Source organism: Scomber scombrus, chromosome 10 (genome assembly GCF_963691925.1).
Source record: "Scomber scombrus chromosome 10, fScoSco1.1, whole genome shotgun sequence".
Classification (NCBI taxonomy): domain Eukaryota; kingdom Metazoa; phylum Chordata; class Actinopteri; order Scombriformes; family Scombridae; genus Scomber; species Scomber scombrus.
The window spans coordinates 26312927-26337118 of record NC_084979.1 but is presented as its reverse complement, the minus strand read 5'-3'; the positions used below and the strand labels follow the sequence as shown (position 1 = coordinate 26337118).

The following is a 24192-nucleotide window of genomic DNA, read 5'->3' as shown; positions in this document are numbered from 1 at the left end:
GTCATTTTTTAAAGTTTTTGGTAAGCTTTGATGTGGTAAGCAAACTAGACCAAGATTTCTGTGGGCATTATTGTCTCAAAATATCAGTTGAATCAGTTAAAATGTTTTAGTTTGTGGTTCTTTGCCCCTGAAGAGGAGTGCATCCAACCCTTTGGTCAGGCCTGTAGCTCGGTACAGTGTGTGGTGAAGAGCTCGTTTTAAGTGCCTGGCTTACTGTAAGAAATCTGTTTCAAATTTATAATGATGCTGCAGTGTTTAATGTTTTTATATGCATCTTATATGCTTTTACCACTTCCCTCCCTGTTTCCTATCTCCATTTAACTTCAATAAAGAAATGAACTTTCAACCAGCTCAGAAGTGCTCATTTAAAGGCCTTTTCAGTATTGAACTGATGAAACAGAAACTAAAAACCTACATTATTTGTGTTTAGAGTTGCAACTACAGATTGTTGTCATTATTGATTCATCCTCAGGTTATTTCCTAAATTAAAAGATTAGTTGTTTTGTCACTAAAATGTCTGGAAAAAAGAGCAAATATATTTAGCTAGAGCCCAAATTAATGTAATGAAATTGCGACTAATTTGGGCGACTTATCAATTCAGCTCTATTGGAAGTTAGTCTATCACTGTAGACATTGTGATTACAGTTAAAGTTACACTACTGCTCCATACACAGTGCAGGATTTTCAGATTGATTTGCATTTACATCTACATTAACACATGATGATAATGTTTTCTAACTTTTAGTATGCTTTGGAAAACTGCCAGTATGCATGATTTAAAGTAAATGAGCTTAAACATCTCAAAATCACGAGTATGGTCCTTTAAGGATTCACAGTGTGGTCTGTATGCTACAGCATGCCCAAACCTGACTTTAACACTTCTTCTTTTTCTTTGCTACTGATGTCATTGTCTGTTTGCAGCCAAAATACAATGATTTTGTATCATCAGATTAGTGCGATGCATATACTGCAATGCATGTGAGGAATTTAGATTTACAGAGATATATCAGCCTTAAATATGACTAAAATCTATTGTTTTTTCATCCTCACCTCACTCAGGACAAAGACACACCATCTGATGTCTTCTCACAATGCAGTGTGCTTCATGGATGTGGTAGCCTTGTGCTTTCATGTACAGTGTAGTATCCAAACACAGCTGCACCTCAGCTGGTACATCAGCAACGCTGTGCATGTGCTGACATGAGCTCACATATTCTTGAGTGCCGCCTGTTGTAACTAGACTCCCTCTCTTTCCATTCATACCTCTTCAGACATTTACATTGAAGCGAATGTCTGTGGATGGCTTTTGTTTCCAATCACAGCTTATCAGTTGTGGATCATCCCTTAGATTGGTCAGAAGCCTCTATCAGGTTAAGTGCCAATCTGTAATTAAAGTTGAAGTAATTGAAGTTTTAAATATGTAGCTCTTAAGCATGTAATACATTATAAGCCACCAATCTTCTCTGATTACCACTCCTGTGTTTTACTTTCAATTTGATTAAATTATGCAGTCAGAACTCTTCCAAAGGAGAAGACATGATTATATGCTCAGTGTGGAGCATGGCCTTGTGATTTAAGTGGCCATCTTTTAACTAAATTTAATTTGTTCAAGGCCCAGTATGTCCAAATAGCTGCTTTACTGGTGAATTGCCCATGGCCAAGATACTAAATTCTTACCAATTTCATGTTGCCATATTGATTTGGACACATCTTCCCATTTACTCTAATGCAGGGCTCAAAATTAGCACCAGCCCCTAGCCAAATGTTGGTAAAATATGCAAGAGCTGGTAGATTTGCTTCACTAACAAGCCAAAAAACCATGGTGATCTATTGAGTGGCAGGTAAACTTTAAATATTCACCAGCCATTTGGCCGATGGACAAAGAAGTTTAGAGCCCTGCTTTAATGAGAAAGTGTGTCCAAAACCTTGACTGGTATTGTAGTCTGACCTCTTTGCAATGCAGCAAATAATCCACTGCACAAAGCATTATGTATGTTTTATATTTCTAACTGTTAGATATACCTGTAAGTTACGTATTATGTACGTCACTGTTCACATTCAAAAGAATTTTTGGTTGCAGTCAAAGAGTTAAATACACAAAGGTAAATCTCGGTCTTCATTCCTGCGTTATGAAGCTACAGGTGCAATAAAACCAACAGAGTTCATAGTGAGGTCACAGGATGACCTGAGGACAAACAACGTCTACACCACAAGCAATAAAAACAGCTAATGGTCAGACAGCTTTAGAGGGTTGCAAATCACAAATGTACGATTTTTTCCCTCCCTTACTATTTTCAGTCAGAAGGAATGACGGATATTTATCTGAAAATTGGAAAAAGATGTTATATCTGTTATATTTGGAAATACTTAATATCGGGTTTTTTCTTCCTGTGCTCTGGAGTTCACTCATTTGTGTGAAAATATGGCCAAGCTGCTCTTTAATTTGATGTACTTTACTGTCAATGGTGACTCTGCTCCTCTGGAAATAATGAGCTTTAAATCTAACAGCAGTCGCTCGGGTTAAGAATAAGATAAGAAGAACAAAAGACTGTAATAGACTTCTACAGACTCTGACTGATTTCCCCATCTTTAACAGTCTTTTTCAATCTTTTCACATTGTATTACCAGGCTTTTTTCCCAGGCTGGACCCTGGCTTGCACTTATTAGAGATTCATTGAAATGCTAAGTTAACTGTATTGCACCTTCCCTTTGAAGTGCCATTGTCTTACCCAATGGCATTGATGTGAAGTCACTTGGGCATTCGACTTTTTTTACTCTAGAGAGCTGCTGCATTGTCTTGTATGGTCCCTCCCAACTTATACAAACTTCTACAGCTACACTGATGGGGGTTGCTGCCCTTTTCACCAAAGGCGTGTGAACAGAATAGGTTTTTTTCCAGGGTACTTGAGCTTTCTAAAGCAAAGCTATCATTCTTCTTTCTCTATTGTGTTTAAAAACTAGGTTTGACACTGACATCCCGTCAAGTGTTTATACAAAATCCCACCCCAGTGTCTTATCAGAGCTGATGATTTCTCACTTCCTGAACACAGACTAGTAGCGCCCTGCCTCCACTTCTATACAACAAGTCTATACCTGTGACACCGAAAAGCTTTCCATCTTCGCGAGGCTTCATTGTAACCTTAAGGAGATGCAAATTCACGTAAGCTGTTGTTAAACCCTTAATGTTCTCAGAGGGAGGTCGAAAAGTGCAGTTCTGCAGGCTTCGGGGCGTAATGGCTCATTGGAAAGTAAATACAGGGGAAACACTCGCTTCCCCTTTTGGCTCACTTTTGTTTAATTCAGGAGCTTGTTAGTAGGTAGTCATGCAAGTCTGCTGCAGTCTAATTAGCCAGTTATTTTACAAATTAAAGGTCCCATGTTTTTTAAACACCAGAGAGCTGATTATCCTTTTCCCCCCTTTATGCATTCATGAGGTGGGGTATTTTTCTTATCCTCTCTAAAACCAAAAAGCATAAGAACCAAAGTGTGAGGAATGGATTAAACTGTGTGTTTTTCCAGCTTCAACTTAAGCTGTAATCAATGCTAACTGGCTCATTAACATTACCTACAATAGTAACAGTAGTATACACCACAATTCAAGAGCAATAATGTTTCCTCATTGTCAAATCTTCTACGGGATGCTGACATGGACTGCAACCTTTATTCTCATTATCGATGAATCAGTTTATTTTTTACTTTGATTGCTTAATTGTTTAGTCTATAAAATGTCAAAAGTAATGAGAAAGTCTTCTTCAGTCAAGATAACTCCCTAACATATCTTGTTTTGTCTGACCAACAGTCCAACAGCTCTGATAAGGATTTTTTGAAATATAAACAAAGTTATTCAGTTCAGTATAATGATATAAAACAGAGCAAAGCAGAAAGTCTTATGCTTGAAAAGTTGGAATCAGATAATTTTTGGTGTTTTTTATCCTGAAAAATCACTGACACAATAAATTTGATAAAATGTGTTGCAGATTATTTAGTTTTTTAAACAAAAAACACAATAAACAACTAATTGTTCCAGCTTTAATGCTTTAATGGGGCAATATCATTCAAGGAGCCTTTAAGACTTTTACTAGATTCTACTTTTAAAAATGAGTCAGCTGGAAACCAATTAGTCAGCTTACTTAGATCATTAGTCAAAACTGCTTTTGTCCTCTTCAGCCAGGACCAGTTTAAAAATAACTAATAAATCTGCCACTGTTATCATAAAAAACTGCTGTGTGAGATGTGCAAGAACAGAAAGCTCAACAGGCATGGAGACAGTAACTAAGTGAACGATCAGCTTGGCTCTTAAAAGTTCTCCCGATACCTTTTGACGTTACGCAGTTACAGACGCAGGATCCTGCATAGCAACAAGTAATGTAGCTACCAAATGTCATATCGCTTCTGCTTAATGCAAGATTTGAGTTTTCATGTATCGGACCTTTGCTGTGCCCCTCACTGAGGCTTCTGAGGCCCTCAGGAGAGACAGGAGAGCTTCACCAGTCTGGTCTGTGTTATCATGTCAGCTGTCGTCCCTCGAGACATAACAACCCTTTCTCTTTGTTATACAGACACACACACACACACACACACACACACACACACACACACACACACACACACACACACACACACACACACACACACACACACACACACACACACACACACACACACACACTCAGGCAGTTCTCGTTCTTGTAGGAATTTTCTCTGTCTGTCCTTTTCATCCTCTACCCTTTCTTCTAGTTGCTCAGTTTTTCTAGTAGCTTTCCCTGTCGACTCTTGCACACTGTAAACAAGTGGTAAACCAGTATTTATATCGGTGTTGCTGTACAGAACTCATTTCTACCCATCTGACCACCAGTGTGCCTCAGCAACAAGGACGGCAATTTGGACAAGTGATTTGCCCGGTGACGAGATATCTTTAGAGCTGAACGCAAACACGTCTGTGCTTGAGAGGTCGCCGGCAGTCTATTGTTTTGGTGCAGTGGCTTGCGATGATCTAAAACTTTTTTTTTTTTGTCCCCTGCTGAGTCACCATCCTGTTGGGGAAATGAAATCTGGAATTATCTACAGGACAAGAGGACCCCACGACCCCTGAAGCAAAGTTTATTCAGGCTTTCCTGTGTGCAGTTCAGATGTCCTGCTCTATATATGCTGAGAGAAATAACTCAGCGTATTTGTTTTGTTGTTTTTCTAACCCCCGTACACCGTTTTTTTCTACTTAAATCTGTTTTCTCTCTGAAGTATGTTTATACATGAAAATCCCCATAATCTTTCGTCATTGTAGTTTTTCTGCTTTCATATCTCAACAAGCAAGTCTTATTTAAATATCTCCCCTGGGCCTTCAGCCTATTTTGTCATGCTGAATAGCTGCTGAGGTATTTATGACAAGTTTTTATTTCTTGCAAAGCGAGATCTGCTTCATTTGTGTCTGTCAGCTTGTCATAGATTGTAGTTGCAAAGCAGAAAAACAGAACTTTTTATACAGTAACTTGGCAAGTAACATGCTGGATCTAAGGATTAATGAATTCCCCTGGACCTAATTATGCCAAAGTACAAGCCCTCGTTGTTTGTATTTTTCCCTCTCAGCTAGAATGTGAGATTTGAATTTCCATCACAGCTGAGCAGAACTTACTTGGTTGGAAATATTTTCCATCCAGGTTTGCTGCGTTTGAAGATGTATGATCCGTGCCATTAGCCAAACTGTGCTGTAATGGAAAAAGTCTTTGATTCAGACACACACACACACACGCACACACACACACACACACACACACACACACACACACACACACACACACACACACACACACACACACACACACACACACACACACACACACACACATGCACCTGTTTTTTTTAATGAAAAGTAAACTCACACAACACAACAGATCTTTGACCTGTAATACTTAGGCCCAATAAATGAAGCAGAAAAGATTGCATCCATGATAAGCTGCATCAGAATTGGAACAGTAGTACACCATAACATTTAATTTAATAATACCTTAACAAAACACACAGTAAGCGTGACCTGTTGAAACTATTGCAACACTGCAATTGACTGTTTACTAAGCCCCAGCTTCTTAGTTACTAGCAGTTCACACATATGAACTGTGAACGATATGAAAATATCTGGAGAATCTGGTGCAGATGTTTCCCAGAGTTGCACTTTCACACATGTAGCACACATCAGGAGATTGTCCCTGTCAGACATACATTCTGGAAATACTCCCTCGCCTTCGCCCTCACTCCTCATCTACACCAAGTGGCGCCTGTGTAGAGCGTGCAGAAGGAAAGAAATGCAAAAAGTACGCTGCTGTGGTAATTCAGTATTTTTACACTTTTCTCAGTGGAATATTTAGGCCCAAAGCAATCCTGAAAATTTACAGCTGTATTCACACATAATCAAAATTGGACATTACATGGACTTTGCACCAGGGAGCTGGCAGGGTGCCGCTTGCAGCAGCAGAGCTAATGTGCTACAGTACTCATTGCTTTCGTTACTCAGCTGTCAGTTCCGTCAAAATTGCCATCAAACAACTCTCTCTACACCCACTTATCGCATCTCTTGTATTTAACACATGTAGAAATGGACAATGTAACTAAAAAATGACGTTACTAATGACGTAACTTGTAGTGAAATTGCTGAATTTGACATTTTAAGGCCTTACATTGCTCATTACGGAAAGAAGCAATTACATTACTGCAACGCGATGTAAAATAATGAGTTACTGTCCAACACTGATGACATCATGCTAAAAGACTGAGGCTGAAGCTACATGGTGATTCATGAAGAAGATGTGAGAATAAAGGAGCATCATTGTTCTTGTATTGCAGTTTAGAGTCAGTTCAGTATGATGAGGAAAATTGAAAGATTAGACTGTTATTTCATTATAACACCCCACAAACTAACCTAGTTAATTCATTCCATGCTCCTTGGCCTCAGTTACTGTAGGTAGTAAAATAGTTTGCAGGATATGTTCCCATCTACAGCTTCCTTCAGAGCGAATAAAGACACTTTCATTTGTTCCCTTTACTTTTTCTCTTGTGGTTTTGGTTGTGGAAATGCAACAAAAGACACCACTGTCTGAACTCTTTATATATGGAGTATTGCTCCTACTGCCGCCCCATGCATTCTGCTTCAGCATGTGGAGAAATCCAAAATTTGACAGGCGTGCCCCACCAGCTTTTGGTTGCTATGGTTTTATTGGACAATTGCTACTTGGAGGGGTTTTACTGAACAGTCAATTGCACTAGTTTTGTTTCCCTTACTGCCTCACAGAACCTTTATTGATACTTCATGACAGTCTCGCTACCAGGAGACGCATAGTTTTTCAGAAACAGGGTGTGAGACTCCACAGCGGGACATAAGACAGCCACTTCTGTGTGAGAAGTTGCAGGAATTAAAATTAAGCCATGATAAGAGTGGAATGTGGATCCTGTTGGTAGTCGAGCAGTTCACAAGATTAAAATCACAGCTCTTTGTGCGCTGCTGGAAACCATCACCGTTGAGCCTTCTGATCATTTTCAAATACACTTGTCTGGAAGCTGTTCCAGATCACTGTCAGGGAGAGGCTGAGTGAAGGATTTCAGATTTTATCTTTTTTTTGTTCATGAAGTAGACTATTACCACCTAAATCCAATGAAATAGGAAGACTCCTTAAACAAAAGGCTGACTAAAGCAGCTAAGCATCCATCATGTGCCCAGAGGTTTGACAGCATGCAAGTCTACCAGTACCTGGCAGGCCTATTGAAGCTGAAGGTTGGCCTCGCAATGCAGTTGGTAAGGCAAAGGGAATTTCTGTGGTTTTCGACTAAAGTGGCTGTATATAATTTTCTCTCCACCCAAACCATCTGTTGATTCCGTGGAATGGAGAGTCTTCTGAATATTCAGCCTAAAGGCTTGTTTATCTACTTCTGAAAAGTTCAGTTTACTTTTTGTTCAAATCTGGTATACACAGACAGATACAGATGAGCAGGTCTATTACAAATATATTTTTGAAACCAACCCAAGGTTCATCTCTCTGTATCTCTTAAAGCTGACACGCCAGTATGTAAGTTCTGTGGAAACATGAGTCAGCTTCTGTTCTTACTTGAGACATACCGTTTACAGGAAGGAGCTGGTGACCACCAACAATGCCAGTATCACACTACGTCGAAGAGGAATGGGTAATTGAACTGAACAGCAGCTGTTTAACATTGCACAATTATTTCTTCTTTTTTTAATCAATGCACGGCTGTCGTGATATTTGGTTAAATCTGACACCCAAATGCCAATTTCAGATTTTTTTTTTCTTGATTTCTTTGTATTCAAAGCCATACCCATGTGTGGTATGTGTATTGGATTTGCTAATCTAAATTACAGATCTTGGTTGCCCTTGATGTTCTTCCCGTAATCATGAGAGACAGAGGAGGCCTCACTTTTTCTGTTCATCCTCATGCAGGCAGCACCTCCAGCCAAGTCAGCCAATTATTACTTTAAAAGGGGTAATTAAATGGTTCTTCCCCTGAACTGAGGGCCTGTGTGATTTATGTGGACTGTGAGCACAGAGAGGAGGCTCTTTCAGCAGGGCCGGGACGAAGAGGCCCTGTCTTCCCTACCAGGCTCCACCTGCTGAGGCTCCATTATGACCCTGTCATGGGTACAAGGGGTGGAGATGAGGGCACACTGGGGCTAAAACTTGGCACAAACACCAGACTGCAGTCAGATTCTCTGGCACAGACATCAGTCTTGCCTGTGGGCACATGGTTAACTTCAGTCTGTTGTTTCACCAGGGCTTTCCTGGTAAAGGGATAATAGAAAACAAGATTTAGGGGAGATAATAGAAGAACGAGAGTAGAGCTGTTTGTTCATACCTATTTTTTTTAGGGCCGGCCAGACAGGCAGAGATTAGGGTCTGATAACCCCTGGTCTCTAAAGGGGTTGTCAGTGCTATTACTGCTGCCCAGAGGTGGAGCTTGTCTTTCCAACATTATTGCAAGCTACTGATATTATATACCCAACCGTCATATAGGCCCAGTCTATATAAAATATAAATATAACCATTGTAAATATCACAGTTCTGCTACAGACCTCTCTCCTTTTGCTTCTGACTTTGCTGTAAAGTCAAAGGTTCCTTTAAATATATTTCAGAAAAGAAAAAAACGTCATTTTCACTTCCCTTTGCACTCTTGATTGTCACCTCTGAACATGTGGTGCTAATGCTCAACATAAAATATGTCTATGGAAGTATTTCTAACATGTCTTCCATGAATCAGTGGAAACATATTTCTGCCGAGCAATGAATTGGTAAGCGTGATCCCTCGTGTTCTGTCTCTTAAAGATGTTAACACCTTAACAGTGAAAAATAGCCAATAACTGTCCATAACATTTATTCAAACACTTCTATATATTATCATTTATTTTTGTGAGGGGTAGTGTCTTCTCAGCCGTGGCTGGCTGACTTTAGCTGCACTCCTCCTGCACTCCTCCTGCACTCCTCCAGTCCCCTGGCCAGGAATAGTTGGAAGTAAGCTGAGGAATGAGTTCTTGTTGGTGTGAATACCTGAAGGATCACTTGAAAATGCAAGCAAAAGAAATGATACTGTATTTTGTTGTAACATTTTTAACTATGTACAGTGCTTTTTATATTATTACCCATTGTCTGAGACAGCAGAACCTTACTGTACAGAGCTGTCAGCTAGCAGAAAGAGTGATGTAAGTGAAAGCTGAGTCTTAAATTATCTTCTTTCTGCTCCTTTTCCTTGAAAGGTCATGAACTAGCTTGTGCTGGCTTGTCCATTAGCACAGTGATGAGTCACACACTGAGCAGACTGCCGTTAGTTTCACTGGTGTCTCTTGGATACCTGATGGGTTCACTGTGCTGATTAACCACCGGAGCTCGGTGTATTTTCACACGGACACACAGGGCCCCTTGCCTATAATTACCTCTTATTATAGTAGGAAATGGATCCCTCACATCTGCTTCCAATGAATGGGCAGGTTAGCCCTCCTGCTTTCTTGTATTATTGCATAAACTCCTGGCAAACAGATGTCTTTGTAGGTGTAAGCACACCTTCAAATTAAAGCCTGTTGTTGAATTATGAGGGCAGGTGAAATTTGTCTGTCAACTGCTGAGAGGAAGATACTCCCAGACGCTGTTTATGATCGTCAGATGTCGGCCCCCGGGTTTGTTGTCTAGTTGGTGCAAAGCCAAATGCGTCCTCTTAAGTCTATGAATGTAAGGCACTATTAAAATGAACCCCCTGCACCTCCTGTACCCCCTGCAGCATTTGTTTAAAACCACTCCAGAAAGAACAAAATCACAAAAATTCTTTCAAGTGTAAGGTAAAGTAGTCCAGAGTCCATACGGTCCTGATTAGTTCCCCCCTTTATAGTCATCAACATGAGTTGCAACAGAAACGTGCCTTAAATAATAACAGGTTTTATATTTTGTAGGTTGATCCATGATCATGCCTTAAAAACGTCATCACTAGTCGGGAATGCTTCCGCCAGGTATAATAAACTATTCAAGAGTACAATATAGCCTCTTACATTATATATTAATGTTATGCTATAAATGTTGAAACCTTCTGCGGTAAAAGTTAAATTCATGGAACGACGGCTTCTGATCAATTGACCCACGTTTTTTTAAGTTAAGTGCTGACTTTTACGTCCTGCTCCTGGCTAATTGTAATGGGAGCTTTTTACGAAGGGGTCGTTAAAAAGCCTGTGTTTGCTAGGTCTGCAAATAACCTCAATAGAGGTGTGTGTTTTCAATTAGCTTCCCAATGGTGGGAGTATTAGTCATTAGCTCAAACACAACCATACAAAAATATTATTGCGGGTGTGTGCATTTCAGACACCTTGAGGATAATGCATTGTTTGCAACCGGGGTCTTTCTTTTATCCATCTTTTCTATTTATTATCAATATAATTCACTCATTAATCTGAAATGTGGGCACACTGTGTCTCTGCTAAAAAAAAAGCAGTTTAATCCTGATCACACCAGAAAGTGGTGATGTAAGGGCTACTTGTAGGGGAAGTTGATGAAATACTGTAGCTGGCGAGCTAACAGGATAGCAAGCTGGGAAGATGCTATTGTAAATCACAGTAGTTGCCCCCTGGCATTTTGTTCTAAGGATTGTACATCATTTAATTTCATTTAACGAGTTATTGAAGGGGAACAAAAGCCAGCCAGCTATCTACCTACCAAGCACGTTCCGTTGATACCTTTGCAGACAATAGTTTGAACAGTTAAGCAACATCGACTCCTGTCTGATAAATGTCTACAAACAAATCCTCTCTGGCTCTGTTCCCTCCCCATTTTCCAACATACAGTGAATTCATACCAAATATGATTGTGGTCCCGTCTGTTTATGTCTGTTTACTCTGTAGTTAATGCTGTAGCATTTGTGTTTAGGTATTGTTCTTCTGTGAACATGCCGCCAGTTTATTTTTGGGACTATCTCGTGGAGGAAGGGTAGGTTAAGTAAAGGAAGTGTTTAATTTAGCTTTGGGATTTTATCTGCCTCTCAAAGCGTAAGATCCGGCAGGCGTGGTCCTGTCTGGGGGAATTCCTATCCCTGACTTACAAAAAAACTGGGATAGCTGTCAGGCTTACTGAAATGCTCTTTTATCACAATACATTGACATTAGATGCTTGTTGTTTGATGAGCATTTAAAGCAGATGTGCTTGACATTTTTACAGACTTCTTTTATGAATCACGTTCTTTCAAGCGGAATCATTTGCCTTTTTTTTTTTTTTTTTTTTAATCAACTTGTGAATCATGACGGCTAAAGCCACACGATCATAACGTGTGTCTGATCGACTAGTGAATGATCCCTGCAGGCAAACAGTCTAGACAGAAAGATTGCCAGTCTAAGTAAGTTAATACACTGCCCGTTATTCTGCCAATACGGTCAGTAACTAAATACAGAAGTCAACAGCTTTTAAGCATGACTCATAGTGAAATGTTTTATCCTAAGTTAAACAAGCAGTTGAAGCCGTTTCAATTGATTTAAACACCATTAGTAACCGCAATGCAAAGATTCAAATTAAAACTACCTGTGACTTTGTTACTATATTTGAATATTTCAGCATGTCTTACTTGTATATAGTAAGATGCATTGCGAGACTTAAAGCCTGTAAAGCTATAAATGATGCAGTAAAAGTCAGAGACGTCTCAAGAGGTTCTTGCAGAGCCCCTTGTTGACCTTGGACAAAAGTAATGAGGGGACTACTGTTTATCTCCCATCCAACAGCTTTTCCCCCAGCTCTCATTCACAGCCATATCTTCATCCTGCACTCTCTGTTTGCTTATCCAAAGTCTGCTCAGAGCCTGACTTAGTGTTTGGCTGGCTTGGATTTCCATACTTGTTTCTAAAGTTGGAGGCATTGCAAGAGTATAAGGAACTTCTTGTGCAAATGTTCAACTGTTAAAACAACAGCTGCCTAAACTTGTTAAAAGTTTTAGCCAAGTGATTCTTCTCATAATTTCCACCCACTAACAAGGAGTGACTGCTTCTGTTCTGACGAATGAAATTCAGAAGGCACATTTATGGGCTTACAAAGCAGTAGAAAGTGAAGATGAAAATGAAACATGAGCCTAATGGAATAACCAGTGGTTACCCCGAGTAAGACAGGCTTACTAATCCTATTTTGTGGGGTTGGTGTTTTCTGACTTGGCAAAACAAAAGTGCTTCGCACCTGAAGAAATCCAACCTTCACCTTTCTCGGATTCCCGAGATTCTTCTCCTTGAACCGTCCTCCAGAAGATAATCCGGTTCTTTGCAAGTGTCATGCCCCTTGAACCTTTGTCAGGAGATGACAGGAGGAGTCTGAATTCAAGGGGTTTTAAACTGAATGGGGAAGGTGAGAGCCAATCAGGAAGAAAGCATTTCACGCCGACAAAGTGGGCACCTGATCCCCTCTCACATGTCGAACCTAATGATTCGCTTTAGGAATGTTCACATTTCTCTGCTTTAGGGTATCGTTAAAGAAGTAAAGCACACTGGCTTTTCGGAGGATGGTTAAGATTTGCCTTGATCCTTTGATTTGGGGGAAATAAATGACTTCCTTCACCAAGAGTAGGAGACAACCTGCAGGAAAGTCCCTTGTTAGGCTGAATCTTAAGGTCACATCTCTACTAGCCAGTGTGTGGGTGGATGTGCTTCAAAACATTCATGTCTATTTTTGGTCATAAAAAAATTGGATACTGTCAAAACAAAGTTGCTTCATCATTCTGTTCCAGAGGGCAAGAAAGCAAAGTGAAATGAAGTATAAACAGAAAACTGTGCTCTGTGTAGAATATCCTCTAACTGACTCACAGCCATACCAATCTGAAGAGATCTTGAGTCAGTTTGTGTGTGCTGCGCTGATGTGGGTGTGCCAGTATGCTGCACAACAGTTGGCTGTGCCTGCCACCACTCACAGCGTTTTCTGAAACATGGCTTTCTTCAGTGTTTATTGGTCCTTGTCCAGCCCTCAACCTCAAATGGGGAGGTGAGGGGATTGCCAACCACAGCAGCAGACGGCCTACTGTATTAAACCACACCAGCAATGGATCTGGGAACTGCATGGGTTATAGGGTTTTTACATTGGGGAGAGTCTTGCACAAAAGCATCTTTGAAAATAGCAGCCAAATATAATTCAGGTTACTAAGCAACAAGCAGTAAATACATGACTGTCCAGAGTGTTACCGTAATAAACAGAAGCTCTGGTGAATGTGCAGTGATTAGCAGTTCTTGCTTATCTTTTTAAATGTTCTATATGGCAGTAATAAGTTGCTCTATTTTTGAAGCAAATTAAATTCTAAATCAGTAATAAACATGATTATCTGAAACAGCACAGAGATGTCTCCACCCTGGACCTTGCCCCCTGTTTTGTCCTGCACCCCGTCAGGCTACAGGGCCTCTAGAGGAGGGTGTAATAACACCTGCAGGTACGCAGCTCCTGAGGTATTTTTATCTCCCCCTGGAATTCCACCTCTGTTCTCCTCGTAGATCTCCCGTCTACATGCATGGGAACTCAGCTGGTGGTGGTGGTCCTTGACATAGATTTGTAGAAGTCACCTGCCTCGATATATTTCCTTCATTCTCACTGACAAGCTACACTAAGTGCGACCAACTTTCCATCATAAAAATGAGAGTAGCATTTTGTTTCAGGATGACTTAAGCGACCAGCAGCTGTTGGATTGTCGAGCCAAACACGCCTCTGTAACTGCATTTTCAGCCCTCACCAGTCCTCCCAAACAGGCATTGGCAGTGTGCTCCTCACAGCCTTGTTTAGAACCAAATCCAAAAAAACAAGCGGATGGCTTGGGAAGTATGCTGGCATTTGAAACAGAAATGGCAAATACATGAATGGCCTTGTGTTCATTGCTGTGGAATTAGTTTATGGCATTGTTCTGCCAAAACATACAATATGTAATGTGTCAACAGCTGAGGGCATTCATAATAGTGTTATTTATAATGATCCATAACTGTGACTGCTTAAAATGAGGATTGAGCAATGATACTTTCCGATGTTTGTTGTGAATGGATTAATTTTATCTGCAGAGAAAGAGGAGCCAGTGTACTGAGTGAAACCTTAGTTAAGCATTTGCACAGATGGCCCACCTATTTGAATTCTCTTCACTTTCTGTGTTAGGAAATATAATGTATAATTATGACACAGCAACTGTTGTGCATATTTTTTTTCCCATTTTTTCAAAAGAGAATAAAACAGTTTTTGGATATATTTGTGGAAACGGCGCCTACGTTTTAGGCCTCTGGATGGGCGTTTCTTATGATGTTGCTAGGAGACATGCTGTTCATTTCAATGATGCAATTACTGTCATAGCCCTGTATAGCCCATGCTCATAGCTTTTTCCCCTTCTTCAACACGTTGACATAGATTTTTTTATTTTTAGTTCAAGGCGTGGTGGCCTTTTACAAAATCAAATATTAAACAACAGCTCCCACACTCTCATTACTGTTCGTCCTACATTATACAAATAAAGTGTTTAGCTAGCATTAACTCTGTTTTATTGGTCCAGTTATAAAATAAACAATGGCTCACAATGATTTCCCTCCTTGGTTTTCACAATAAGAACTTTCAAAGGGTGTATTGTCTTCTGCTGGAGTCAGTTTATGTCAGTCGACTCTTTATTCTGATCAAGTTCACTACTTGGATAATTGAAAGCTGGCATCCAAAGCATTATTAACATTAAAAAAAAAAAAGAAATCTACCGCAACAGTGAATGATGTTGTTTATGCCTGAGGACACAAAGTAGTCCGTCATTTTACTTACAACAGTATCAGGTGACCCTCTAGTGCAAAGTACCCATTGTGAATGGCTCTATGTATTGTAATATGTTTCAGTTTTCTAACTCTAGCCCGTGATGCTCACATGGATGATAATCTTTTATGTGGTCTATTTGAGATTAATGATTAAGATTACAGAACCATTTTCATGCCTGTCTTTGTGGGTTGTGATGAAAGCTGACCTTTTCTTGTTGCCCGTGGATATTGTGTGCTGCTCTGCAAGTGAGACCAAGCCAGATCTGATTTCTCCTGCCTCGCTCCTTTGTCGACTCCCACTTTCAGCTTTCCCATGATGCACCGGTTAGCAAAAAACAGCTGTCAGGTACTTTCCAATGGGGAGGATGTAAGGCACTCTTGAAAGACAGGGATAACCTCTGAGTACCTTCTCTCCCTCCTCCCTTTGATGATTTTTTCAACATCAGGCTGCATTATCTTGTTTACTCTGGTGCACAGAACATCTGGAGATAAGCATATCTATATTTTCTGCTGCAGCCCTATTATGTTTATATTAATGGGATAAACAGCTGAGAAGGAATATTTTTCTCACAGCCTATTGGTTCTGTGAACTTAATTATTTTTTTTAACTTTTGGCAGCGCTAACAGTATTATTGTAAAAGTTGTGGGAAAAAAAGCGAAAGACTTTGAAGTGCAGATGGCGCCCAACAAAGAGTTGTGTTAAGCGAACAGCAGGTTTTGTTGTCATGTTCTAAGCCTAAAGTGCATCTTAGGTTACCAAACAATGGCCGCCCAAAACTCATGGTTGGAGATGCTCAACATGTTGGAACTGCTTCACGTTCCAAAAAACCTCACCATGGTACCCGGCCAAATCCCAGTTAATTATGAGATCGCCATCCCAAATAGCATGACCTTGGGAACTGGTGGAAATTGGCTTTACCATCATGAAATTACTCCCTCTGGCAAGAGCGCCTGGAGGGTATTCACTCCATGACCAAAGTGCCTGGAATCTACTTGGTTCTCACAAAGTCAGCTCATCAGCAATCTGTTATGGTAAAGATGCTGCATTTTCATTTCTGCATTCCCAGTGGAAAGATTTCCATACAGCGTGCTGCTAGTTCCAAGGTCTAGCATGTTCCAGAAATGGTTGCATATGCTGCGTGGTTGCAAAGATGTGGTCTACTTAGTCCACTTTTCCCACACAGTGGAATGATGAACTAATCGGGTATGATACACTGGGGGGGAAATGAGTTGACAGACTGAGCTAGTTCTGGCCTGTAATTATGTGGGACAATGTGAGTGTGGCCAAGTCAACAGGTGGTGTCAGATTAGTTGGTCCTGAGGCGAGAATGTGTGAGAGAGAGAAAGAGAGGAGGGTGAATCTAACACTGCCACTGACATCAGCATAGGGGAAACCAGAGCCTAATCACAAAGCCATCAGGCAGCTTCTGCTACTTCCGATAAAGCCTTACTGTTCCGCAAACCTTTAAATCAACTTAGCTGAAGCTGTCATTATGTTACAAAAAAAAAAAAAAAAAAAAAAGATTGGATGGAGTTGGTCAGTCCATCGATTTGGTCCAGTCAACCATTGGATAGATTGCCTGAAAATATGAATTTTGAATGTTGCCCAGATGATGAGTCTTAATGATTGGTCAAGCCTAGTACTAGTAGTTACTATACTTTTTTGTACATTTCTTTCTTTTTTAATATTATTTTAGATTACTTAATTGTGTGTATGTTTTTGTCTGTTATACACCACCAAATTCCTTTTATCTGCAAATATATTTAGCAATATATCCCCTGACTTTTCATCCAGTGCAACCAGCAGGTCAAAGTACGTATCCAGTTCTAATGAATTCTGTTATTAGATTGTTAATGTTAAGACTCATTTGAAATATACAGTAATTTGTGCTGTATATTTTTAAAAACCTTAAACACTTAAGATTATTTATAAAAACGAAAGCAGATAACATGTTAATACAACAGAGTATGAAGTTATGAAGTGAGAGTTTTGCTTCAGTGCTCGGAGCTTTATAATGTATATGTTAAACTGCCCATACAAAATGTAAATGGCTTCCCTTGCAAAATAAAGTCTGCACTGCTTAAACATCAGTTTCCTGCAGTTTAAGCTTAAGTCAATTTTTGTTCATAGGTGTTGCTGTAGTGCAGCGTCAGCTCTGCCAGTGAGAAGGAAAGCAGACATCTTTAAGTGACACAGCAGCCCTTTCAAAGGCTCTCTCTCTGTTATAAATAAACAGGCCGGGGCTGGCCGAGTTGAAGCTGCTCTTCCCCTCCGAGCTGCCACCAGTCTCAGCACCTCACCCATCAGCTGTCGTCTGGGGGAACTGGAGCTGGCCCCTCTGTCCCCTCCTCCCGGCAGGTCACTCTCTCAGAAATGTTACCGGAAACAAACACGCTATTTATAGGCCCACGAATTACTCTCACGGTGTTTATGTTTTATCTGACGTGCAGTTCAGATGAGACGGGGACTTAGTTGTGTTTTGCCAGGTGCATTTAATCTTCCTGTCTGCTTTGTCTTTAGTGGAAGTTTAACATTTTAGCTTCGACTTGTTTTACCCATCAGTATAAACATTCACTGGAATATTTTTCTCACTGTAAGAGCAACAGTAGTTTAAAGAGCTAAACCTCCAATCCAATAAATGGGCCTCTCCCACAAACCACAGCGCCCTGTTAAAACAGAATAGGTTCATTCCTGGCTGAAACCGCGTTCTGATAACTGTGCCTCTTAAGGAGGTGTGTTCCCAGTTGCGTGCATGTGTACAGCTGTCCGTGTGTGTCTATGCACTCCTTAATGCCTTGATGTGTAAATAAGTGGGTGGTTTCAGGTCTTTTGTTCACCGATGCTGAGGGTTCTTAAAGGTTCCACTACTGGACGAGCTGTGGTTGTGATTCTAGGTGGTCTGTTAACGGAGGGGTCCTGCCGGCCCCTGCTGGGGTGATAATTGAAAAGACGGGGCTTCACAGGGTGTCAACTGGGTCTTCACGCCTACGGACGTTTGGGTGGAATGCGTTCACGCTTTATTATCCCACCCACAGTGAAACTGTAATGCAGTTTGGCTTTTAAAAACACTTTAAGCTACCTGTAAAATAACATGAGGAATATTTAGTTAGGGAATATCCGAGCTCAGCTTTGAAAAAAACTTGCTTTGGCAATTTAAGATGAACTTTCCCTCCGTCTGTTTCTTTCAAACTCATAAAATCACTCAAGATACATAGATGACAGAAGCAATGTTTGCCCTACTGCTCTTTACACAAATTGTGGGTCTTGTGACTGTGCTATCATTGAGGCTGAAAAAAGCCCATCAGTGATAGTATTTCGGTTAGTGTTAGGTCGGGGTGTCTTGTTTCATGGCATACGATTTCTACTCTCTGTCTGGTCGTTGTGTCGCCAGCCAGTAACCTTTGGCCTAAAATACATTATGGTGACTCACCCCCAGTTTACAAATTGTTCTATTTAGCGCTGATTTAAACAAGGGGCAGTAGAGATCACACTCATACAGTTAAGAATAGGAAAGGCTAGGACCTTCAAATCACTTTTACCCATTTTAGTGTTTAGCCAATGTGGAATATATGATGAAGGTTTATTTGGTGCATCAGTGGCATTATTTAGTTTGTGACAGATAAAAACTGCAACGATAAGTCGAAAAATAATCAGCAGTTTTTTTGAGAATTGAATAATCAGCATTTTTCAGGTAAAAAGGCCAAGTATTTTCTGGTTTCGGCTTCTCAAATGTGAGGATTTTTTCCACAATCAAGAAAAGTATCGCCAGATTAATCGATGATGAAAATAATTGTGTCCGTCACATTGAAATTCAAGTCGTCTTCTGCAACAGTTTGCACTTCGTGGAAATGTATTTGCATCCCCATTATGACTTTTGATACACAGAGCAGGTTAAAGCAAAAGCTATAGCTGTTTTTATAGGTGTGGTATTAAAGTCCTGCAAGCACGTACAAGTGTACATGTGTGTATTAGCAGGGTTTTATTAGTTCACCCTCCTGCTCCTTTGATCCCACCACAGCCAGAGAGATAAACCTCATCGCATTTTTTTCCCTATACTTCAATTGTAGCTTTGTAGGCATCCTTTCCTGTGCTGTGTAGAGGATCACAAACACAAGTCCGCACAGGCTGAATGCTTATTTTGACATGCCTCCCTAAACACCGAGGGTTGGTGTAAAGGGAGAGCAGTGTGTGTGTGTGTGTATGAGATTGTGTGGCAGATGCTGTCTAGCTGGAGGCGCTGCTTTCTTGCCACATAGAATCTTTGAATCTGCGCCTCACATGGAGAGAGGGGGCACAAACACACCGCAGACTTGATTTTATTTCTTCATGTTGAATTTGTTAGATCATATCAAAGTATTGCGGGTATCGTTTTCCATTGTACAGGATTCTTGAGTGACAGAATTCATTAACACCTCCATGGTTTCAACATTTATTAAATTCTGAGGTCATCCAGTCGACTCTTTTAAAATATACACCACAGAAAAAAAAAAGATTTTTGCAGCCGACAGCCTTCGCAGTTACCTGTTAAGTATATTTAATGAATCAGGTTCTCTTGCATTGCACTTCGCTGCATCACCTTGCACTACCAAGAGAATCGTCATATCTGAAAAGGCATCATGCGTGTCGAGAAAGCCCCTAATACCGTTTTCCAGTGGGAGACTGAGCTTATTGTAAAATGCATGGCATGACCGTTGTGTGGGGGAGAGAATGAATGACCCGGGGGAAGAAGACAAGGCCGGCACTCGAAGCATGCGTTCAAAAATGTGGACTTATCCTTCACTTTTTACTCCTTGGCCCCCCTTCCCTCCCCCTTTTCCAGGAAAATCTGGCATGTTTGTTGCCCCCATAGTATTAGTCATGGAGCGCATTGGGAATACAATTCATTCACATTGTCAAAGAGTGTTTGTCTGTTGAATGAAGAGCCTCCTTCCACTTCCTCTACCTCCAAACACTTTGGATTAAACCCTGAAAAAATGTCAAAAGACCTGTGCAGAGCATAAGGGCCTCACTCATCGGGCCCTTTATGAAGCAGGGGCCCAGGCGGAGGTTTAGTGTCAGAAGTGGCAGTTTGTCAGCTCACCTACCAAATCCAAGCAAGGGTTAAAAACATAGGAAACTCAATCTCTCACACAAACATGAACTTACACAAAGCTGCCCTGATGCCATAATTTCGTTGTCAAAAATGTTGCGACGTGTCTGAATTCTCAAGTCCATGGAAAAAAGAACATTTCTCTTGGACTTATGCGCCTTCTCTTTCATCACTCTTTCACAAGGCCAAGCACACCACAAAAACCTATATGTGAAGATCACCATGTGCGTGTTAGGGCTGTAAAACATGTTGTTGGTAGTGCTGTCCCAATAACTGCAATATTGCAATACTGCACCATAGACAAGCCAACAGCGGTGGATGGCAAGCAGCCGCCCCAACCGTACTACGTACTATGAGGCTTGGCCCTCCTTCTGACACTGAACCTTACACTTCAGTCTGTGTGTTTTGAATGTTTGGCGGCTAACCAGGTCCACTCCTCTGAGCCTCAAGTTAACCTAGCACCCATCCCTCAACAGAGCCAGGGGTGAGCTGATGCTTGCTGGTTAAAAACAAACCCGCAGGAATATTTTGTCTCGGTTATATGTTTAAACTCTCCTGGTTCACCGCAAGGCAGAGCAGGCTGCCATTTAACCTGCGAGGTAAAGTAGTTTGCCACCAATCATGCAATTTAAAGGTGTGTCCAGCCAGACTCTGTTCACAAATCCCAGGTTTAGTGTTTTACATGATTGCCAGGTGCTGCTGCTCCATTCAGCCAACACATAATCACACAAACATACACTGATTTACACAAAAAAAGGAAAGGAAAGGAAAAAAAGAAGGCGTTAATACAGTATATGACCACATATCATGCTGCACCGCTTGTTTTTGCTGCACAGCTAAAACAAGTGTCAAACCAGTTTAAAAAAACTCAGTATTTAATTTAATTTGGGAACCATCTTTTTTTTCGTTTGAGTTTGCAATGTTATGCACTCTGTTCTTGCACCTTTATCCCTAGAAGGCTTTGAAAATCATCCAAATCTCTGAGTGTACTTTTGCACACATAATTTACTGTTATGTTATCAAGGTGCTGATTTAATGTAACCCTGCTAATACTCCTGCACCTATTCCACTGATAGCAGAGGGTCAAGTAAAGGGAGTGCTGCGGTTCTGCATCTCAGGCCTTGTTGGTGCCTGGTAGTGCTTGGTGGGATTTTTTTTTCAGCCCACTCTACCTAAAGAAAAGAGTGTGTCAAGCTTTCATCCACTTAATACTCTGCAGTTTACATTCCATTCCTGTTTAGTGCATGTTGCTACTTCAAGTCTAAGCAGATATTGTTAGTCTTAGAAAGAGAGAGAGAGTAAAAGAAAGAAGAGGGTTGGTTAGGGAGGGATGAAGGGTCACAGAGGTTGGGAATTCATCTTGTAAAGGTTTTCCGTGAGTGCCCGTGCACTGCTTGCTTGAAAGGTCACAACTTGGTGTTTGAATCAATTGATTGGAATGAGCAATATGGTTTGCTGCCTTTTTTCGGCTTTCATCTTTCTATGTTTGCCTATCACACGCTCTGGTGGGGATGAAAAGCAGATAGGTTGCCTGAGCTCAGGAGATGCTTTGAATCCTAAACCTTTGCAGCTCAGAAAACACTGTTAAATATTTTCATGTGAGACTCATGTCTAGTATGAGCTCGGTCCAGCTACTTATTTTCTGTAACACATTGGGTATGCCTTTAAGATGTTTCTCACAGATTGTCCTGCAGCTGCATCAGTGGGTTTATTAGCAGAGTGGGCGAATCGAGTCCCCTGAGGAATTCTTCTCACGCTGTCTCTGACAGGGTTTGGCTGTCAGAGAGATGCAACCAGGATGGGAATGCTGAAGTGTGGGTGTATGATAGCATGTGTCTGTTAGTGCATGTGTGCATGAGAGTGTGGGTGTATGTTTACACGTGTGTGTCTGTGCATTTATGCATTTACACTGTCATTTTTAAAACTGTACGTTTGAAGGGCCATACCAGTGGTTTTTGGATGGTTAGGTCCATCATCTACAAATCATGTGTGTTTATATCACTGTTAGCCATTTTCAGTGCATACTATAGACTTTAACCTCACCCGAAGCTCACAACAGGTCCATTGCTGTAAACATTCATGTTACTGTATCATTCATGCGGTATGCTGTAGTTGCAAGAATTCTTTGTCGGTGCAGCACAGGAAGCTCCAACATATAAGATTCTGGTATCTTAAGCCTCTCTAACATCTGGACAAAAATACTGGCAGCAGAACAACAAGAAACCAAACTCACAGTGTCCCTCATATCCTTTACAAAGCCCATGCATGATTATTGCATGTCTCATGGGTTTGATTCCCTGTCAAAGCTGTTTGCGAATGCTGCTTAGTAGCTGAATCAGAAATTTCCGATTTCAGAGCTTAAAGGCATACTATGAAAGATTTGTCGGTTGGTGTTTGTAAACATGCAGCATTCATAGTTGGCCTTTTATTACCAGCTCCACACGATTGGTCAAACGAGCTAGAGAGCGAGAACAGAGTGTGAATCAGATAAATTAAATATTATTTTTCTGGTTTGTTTCTCAAGCACAATTAAACACACCTACACTTTTCCACTTAAGATGAACCATCTCGTCCGCAACCCAAATGTACAGAAAATAAAGTACATAAAGCAAAACAACACAAATACACTCACACATACACAGACAGAAGTTCTCCCAGGCCCAGCCACTCCCACACACTGATTCCCCCAAAAATGCCAAAATAAACATAGTAAATGTACACATACCCACACAAAGCTATATACATACATTTACATGCACCACCACTCATTAGAGATAAATGCATTCCATAACTCAAAATGGATTTGAAGCAAGAGCAGGTTGTTTGAGGATAAGTAAAACGGGATGTCTTAAAGAAATGAAAGGAGGTAATAGATAGATCCAATCAGATAAAGCTTTAAATTTAAAAGCTGACCTATATGATGACCTATATAATGATTAAGAATTAAGTGACGCATACGTAGGAATATTTAACTTCTATGATTAAGTATATGTAGTGTCACAGGAAAGGGCATTATGCAAGCAAGGTATTGCAGTGAAAATATTATAAAGATACATACATGTAAATGGATACTGATTTCTTTTAGTTGGGCCTTCATTTAGGTGGCTAAAATATATTTTGCTGCTGGCCATGTATACAGCATTGCTGAGCTTCCGTGCCTGTACTCCGGTCTCCTTCTCCAAACTGGAGGCGTCCCGACCCAAATCTACTGCAGGCAATATGGATACTATGGATATGTACCCCATACAACCCTACTCCAGTAAATTGGAACCGTCTTTTTTAAGCTGTGCAAGTGTCAGAAGAGTGCAAGGAGAAGTATTATTGTATCTCACACATACACACATACACATACACACACGCGCACACACCCACACACACACACACACACACACACACACACACACACACACACACACAGCATGCCTCAGTAGCAACAACGTTTCTTATCAAAAGTCATAAATTCCAGCTAGTCAATCACCTGATTCATCACCTATGGAGTTATGATGATTTCATGGGGATATCACAAAGGAATACCTCAGCATCACCACAGCAGTGAAACAGTGAGCGTACCTTTAGTAATAACTGTCAGCATGGCAGGATAGAGAGTATTTTATGTCCAGATCACAAAGCTTTTTTTTATGGGATCAAACTGTCTAAGTTTCTGAGGTAACCCAGCACTGAAGTCCGGATAGACATGAGTTCCTTTTTCTTCCGCACAAGTTGACAGGTCCTCAATTTATCACAGTAGGAGAACGATGAGCCAACTCAATGATTAGAAGAGTAGGAAAGTTGGAAGAGATGGGACCGGCTGTTTCATGAAACCCAGAATGTCCCGACCTCGCT

General features: G+C 40.7%; 2 protein-coding genes across 2 annotated transcripts in view; one reads left to right on the top strand and one right to left on the bottom strand.

Moving 5' to 3' along the window:
• mul1b (mitochondrial E3 ubiquitin protein ligase 1b) overlaps nt 1-20822 on the bottom strand; it is a 123836-nt gene extending 103014 nt beyond the window's left edge. The window contains exon 1 of the mRNA XM_062427978.1: nt 20819-20822. The gene's annotated coding sequence lies outside the window, so the exon portion shown is untranslated. The remainder of the gene's footprint in view (nt 1-20818) is intronic.
• hspg2 (heparan sulfate proteoglycan 2) overlaps nt 1-24192 on the top strand; it is a 97294-nt gene that overhangs the window by 3770 nt on the left and 69332 nt on the right. The gene's annotated exons all lie outside the window — the stretch shown is intronic.